Consider the following 6,000-nt stretch of genomic DNA (forward strand, 5'->3'; position numbering starts at 1 on the left):
AGCAGAGTTATTTAAAAAGCCTTGCTGTTTTTTGCCTCTTATGCTGAGTCAGGAAATTTCCCTTAAAGGAGCCTCGCAATTATCTGCTTGTCTCTCGCAAAGCAGAGTCCAACCTAGAAAAATGCTGCTACCAAGAAACCTTGCTTGTCTCTGTTCTTTTGTTTCTAAAACCCTTTTTTTTAAGCTTTTGTAAAATTTTTAAGTGGAAATTCTTATTAGCCACGTGGGCGCCATATATAAGGAGTAAGGTTTTTCTGCCCGCCGCCTGGTCTTGTCCCGCTGCCGCGCCAGCCCCAATTAATACACCGAGACTCTGTATTTGATATTATGCTGTTGGCCGTTACTAGTTTCTTATCGGCTAGCTCTGTCTTAATTATTAACCCATTTCTATGTATTTCCACATAGTCTTACCAGCGAGAGTTGGCTGGCGGTTCTGCCTTCTCCAGACTCTCCATGTTGACTCCTCCTTACTACTTCCTCTTTCCTCCTTGTCTCCTAGTCCCTCCTATCTTCCTTTCCTATTGGCCAACAGTGCTTTATTCATTAACCAGTATGAGAAACATATATACAGAATGACATCTCCCATCAGTTTTTTTTCTTTGTTTTTGTGTAGCCTTGTCTGTCCTGCAACTCACTCTGCACCGTGAGTGCTGGTATCAAAAGCATGCCCCACTAACACCTTCACTGCCATGTTTTATTTTTCTATTCATTTATTTTATTGAGATGTGGGTGGTGGTGAGGAACATGTCCCAGGTGATGAGATTAAAGGTGTGCATCTCCACCCCTGCCTGGCTGGCTGAGTGGGTGCCTGCGTGGCTGGGTGATTGGCTGGATGGCTTAATTCCTTTCATTGTACATTTAGTTCAATTTCAAATTTTGTTCATGTGTTACTCTGTGGTGCGTGTGTGTGTGTGTGTGTGTGAGAGAGAGAGAGAGAGAGAGAGAGAGAGAGAGAGAGAGAGAGAGAGAGAGAGAGAGAGAGAGAGAGAGATGTATAAGGGTGGGTATAAAGTTATGCTCCAGTATGCTCCAGACACTTTCTAGGTCACAGTTCAAAATTCTTTCAGTAAGGGTATGGCTGGCTCACCAAGGATGGAAGCAACCAACAATGTGTAACCTCAAGGAAGATAAAACCCAAGTTGCATCACCAGTTTAATACCCTGTATCCTAGTGAACCCTCTGTTGATACCAGGCCTTTGAGATGGTCTGTTTCCTTTTGTTTTTCTTCATATTCTCTTTTGTTTGAATCCTGAACCTTGGGGTCATGATCCAGCAACTACTGAGTTCTTTTCAAACCTTAAGGGGGAAAAAAGAAAAAGAAAAATCACAAGTACTTATTTTGGATAAAAGATACACTTAGTGGGTATTTACAGTCAGATAAATAAACATGAGTGAAAAGTTTCAGCACCCAGATAAGCCTCTCTGCTCTGCTCGCCCTATCCAGCAATGTAAATCAGACCAAATCAAACCTAATTAGAAAAATCCACGATTGTTGAGCTGTCAGAAGTCTGGATGAGTGTAGTCCTCTTTCTGTAAGAGTATGTTTTCCACTCTATTACCATTCCCAAAGACCTGGGTCTGAGTGGGTTTTTTAAATTTCACTTTATCTTATTTTGTTTTGTTTTCAGTTATTTGGCAGGCAGGCAGGCAGACTTGGCTCCCTGGAAAAATGTGGAGGGGGTGTGTGTGGCTGTGGGTGGGGGGTGGGGGTGCTTGTTAACACAGCTACCTCACAGGACCATGATTTCTTAAATATTCCCACTGAAATCCTGACCAAAACTGAAAACTTGCAATTGGAGACGTGGCTCAGACAGATGTCAAGTTAAGAAAGAGCACTGGCTGCTCTTCCAGTTCATCACCCTCCTCATGTCCTCTGTGAGCACCAGACATTCCCACTTGGTTCACAAGACCGATAGGCAGACAGGCATATAAATGTAGTACACTCACCCCCCCTTCACCCCCAAACACACACACACACACACACACACACACACACACACACACACACACACCCTGAAGTCAGCAATAAGTGGCTGGGGACTTGAAGGAGCAAGTATCTATCTCTAATGAAAGTAAAGGCCATTAAACAACTGGAATCTTTTATTTATTTATTTATTTATTTATTCACTTGTTTATAAAAGAGGGCATATGGATCAAGAGGAAGGGACTTGGTGTGGACCACCATTTGGTGACCGTTGCCATTTGACAAAGTTACAACATGATATTGCAGACAGACCACACTAATGTTTCTCAACATTTCCCTTTGGGAACTTTTGTAGATAATAAAAATTCATATGACAGTAGGTAGCCTAGGCTCTTTAAACAAAATAATTCTTTGGTGGGGTGGAGGTCAGAGGCAAAATCCCCAACATCAGGATATCCATCTCACCCCCCCTAAGGCCACCAAGAACAGGACACGTTAGAGATGTACTAGACACACCTGATGACCTACAATTCAGATGCTGAGGAGCCCAAGAGAGCCTGACCCCATGAAAGGCAAGAATTCAGTTTATTAATACAGAATAATCAAAATGGTACATTATCCTTGGAGAAGACTGAGATGTCAGAAGCTTCCCTTTTTGGGCACCTCAGAAGAGGGGAAAGAAACAGCATTGTCCTTAAGCTCTAAACCTCTGCTTGCTCCCCAGAAAATCTATTCACCTGAGATCATGCATTTGCATGAATATCTCCATTCATTCCCTTGGGAGGAACTTGACAGGTCTTCATTAACATATGACTGGCTGGCTGGCCTAGAACTCACTGGGGATACATCTGGCTCTGCAACCCAGAGTGAGTGAGTAAGTGAGTGAGTGAGGCTGGGATTAAAGGTGTGCCAGGTGTATCCCAGTGAGTTCTAGGCCAGCCCGGCTGGGAAAACACAGCGAGTTCCAGGACAGCCAAGGGTACAATAGACAAAAAACAAACAAACAAAAAGCCCAAAGACAAAAGTATATGATAACTGGTGTCTATGTCTATTGTTAGACTGGTCAACCCCTGACCTCAAGTCACACCCCAGTTCACATTCCCTTCATCTCCCATTTAATCCTAGGTGCAACTATAGGGTGGAACCTTCTCTCAGTGAAAGGCTACTAGCAGAATCCTGGTTCGCTCTCAGATTGTGGCACTCTCCTCATTCTTTACCCACAGCCTCTTAGAACCTGTATCAGCCAAGCAAAGCAGGGAGTCTTCTTCCTTCTTATGTTGGGGTGATGAAGTTTCTTCTTCTTTTGCATGTTGCAGATGGGCTGGTGTGTATATAGTCCCAGAGGCCAGTGGATCTCTGATCAAACACAAGAAATTAATTTCTTTATTCGAACAGTTTTAGGGAATATGATGGTTTAATAATTAATATTCAGTCCTTTCCAGCCTTACTTAGTTCCACTGGCTCACCAGGCAACAGCTTTCTCACCACAATGCTACGTGGATGGATGTGTGTCTGTCTGTCTCATCCTTCCATCTGTCTGTTCAACCAGAAGGATTCAAGCAAACCAACCAACCAACAAACAAGATCAAACAGAATGTTTGTAGCCCAGATGTGTGTGCCAACACTCACATTTTAGCCCTAGCATGGCCTTCTCAGCCAGATATGTTTCCAGGATAGTCAGGCAGGGATAGATAGATAGATAGATAGATAGATAGATAGATAGATAGATAGATAGATGATAGGAAAACTGAAAATAACACATTAACACATACTACCACCAAAGCAAGCAAGCAAGGGCTTCTAAAACTCTGTGTTCAAGGAAACAAAACAACAAAGGCAGTTAAGAGGTAGGTCCTGAGTTCAATTCCCTAGGATCTGATGCCCTCTTCTGGTATAACGGTGTGCATGCACATTGGTGCACATTAAATAAATTAAGAAACGGATGAAGAAAATGAAAGAACGAATAGACAAGACAGAAAAAGAAATACACGAAAGAACGAAGGAAAACTAAATATGTGGGCAGGGCACAGAACAACCGGCCAAAGACCCCACCACCACAGCTTACTGGCCCTGTGCCCCCACTCCTGGAAAATAGAGTCTTGCTTCATGCATTCAGGGTCGACCTATATTTAATAAAAGAAAAAAATTGCACAGGGACATTTGGTCACCTCCTATACATGTATGTATATATATATATATGTATGTATAAAATTATATATGTAAATAAATGTTAAAAAAGAGAGAGCCAACTTGTCAACCTCCAAATACAAAACAAACAAACAAACAAACAAAAACAAAAAGAATCCAAAGAGACAACTGGTCGACCTTATATTTTTATAAATAAATAAATAAAAACAGTTTGGCAGAACTGGTCAGTCGGTCGCCCTCCACATATTATATATACGTACATAAAAGTGTATATGTATATGAATAAATGCAAAAAAAGCCACACAGACAACTGGTCAACCTTACAAATTAAAAATTTGTACAGGGACAACAGTCGACCTCCACACAAGCATGTGTGTGTATGTGTCTATATATATTTTAAAAAAAAATAAAAGAGTCCAACAGGACATTTGGTTGACCTGCCCGCTCCAGGGACATCCGGAGCTGGGGGGGAATATCTGGACATCTGCCAGGAAGAAAGCAGGTGGTGGGGGCGCATCGCGTAAGAGCAAAGACAGACACGGATGGATCTCTTTTACTTTGAGGCCAGCCAGGTCTAAAAAAAATCAGTTTCAGGACAGGTGCCCAAGCTACACAGAGAAAATCCCAACTTTTAGCCACTGATGACCACTCAGGCCTGTGTTCCCAGAATTCTGGAGCCTGATAATTGGTGTCCCACCTGGGTTACATAGTTCTAGGACAGACATGGCTACACAAAGAAACCATGAAGAAAGAAGAAAAAAGACAAAGAAAAAGTGACAGATTTGCACTCAGCACCAAGGCTGCTTCTCATCCTATCCTCACCTTCCACCAGAAATAACCCAATATCACTGGAATCAATGGATGAATGATTGAATGAGTGAATGAATAGAGATACATAGATAGATGATAGATAGATAGATAGATAGATAGATAGATAGATAGATAGATAGATAATAAATAAGAAAGGTGAAATTAGCCAAGCTGTTGTGTTAGCACTCAGGAGGCAGAGGCAGTCTGATCTCTGAGTTGGAGGCCAGCCTGGTCTACAGAGTTAGTTCCAGGACAGTCAGGATGATACAAATAGACCCTGTCTCAACAAAAACCAGAGGAAATGTGAAGTCAGAGATCTAGCTGCCTCTGCTTCCTTTTATTACTTTAACATAAAAATAGTGTGGGTACTGAGCTACAAACACACACACACACACATGCGTGCGAAGAAAAGAGAAATCTATGGGTTTACAGTTCATTTTTCTGAATGCCAGGGCTATGCAAACAGACCCTGTCTCAAATATATGAGACAAGGTAGCTAGCTGCTGGTGTTAGTATTCAGGCATCTGTACTGGCCTGTACTCGGGGTTCTGACAGGATAGGAGCTCAACCTTAACCTCTAAGAGCACCATCTGTGCAGATTAACTATGTTTCCTTTTAAAAGGGTCCTGCCTATCTCCATCCTTCTCTCTCCCTGCTCTTTCCTCTCTCCTCTCTCCTGCTGCTCATGTCTCCAGAGGCTGGTCTCCCGCCTCCCCTTCCCTTATTTTCCCCCCTTTTACGATCCCTTTCCCTAATTTAAAAAAAACAAATAAAACAACTCTCTGCTTGAACCCTGTCTTATGGTGTCATTCCCTCATGCCCTGCTTTTCTTAAGTTACAACAGCAAGGCCATATTTTTTCTCATCTCTTGATGATTCCTATAGTTTTTTTTTTTCATGTTTGAGTTTATGTATTTGTTCTTTGTTTAGGGACAAAAATTAAAACCAGTACCACTGTGTTTGACATGAAAGACAGCCAGGACTCACTCCAGCACTACATAGAGAAATCTTGTCTCGAACAAACCAGAAATCACATTAAAAATATTGAGTTAACCCACTTTTAAAGAGAAAGAAAGAGGCTACAGAAAGAATACCTGTGGTAGAGATTTTAAAAATGCA

The sequence above is a fragment of the Phodopus roborovskii genome, unplaced genomic scaffold (assembly GCF_943737965.1).
Source record: "Phodopus roborovskii unplaced genomic scaffold, PHOROB, whole genome shotgun sequence".
Classification (NCBI taxonomy): domain Eukaryota; kingdom Metazoa; phylum Chordata; class Mammalia; order Rodentia; family Cricetidae; genus Phodopus; species Phodopus roborovskii.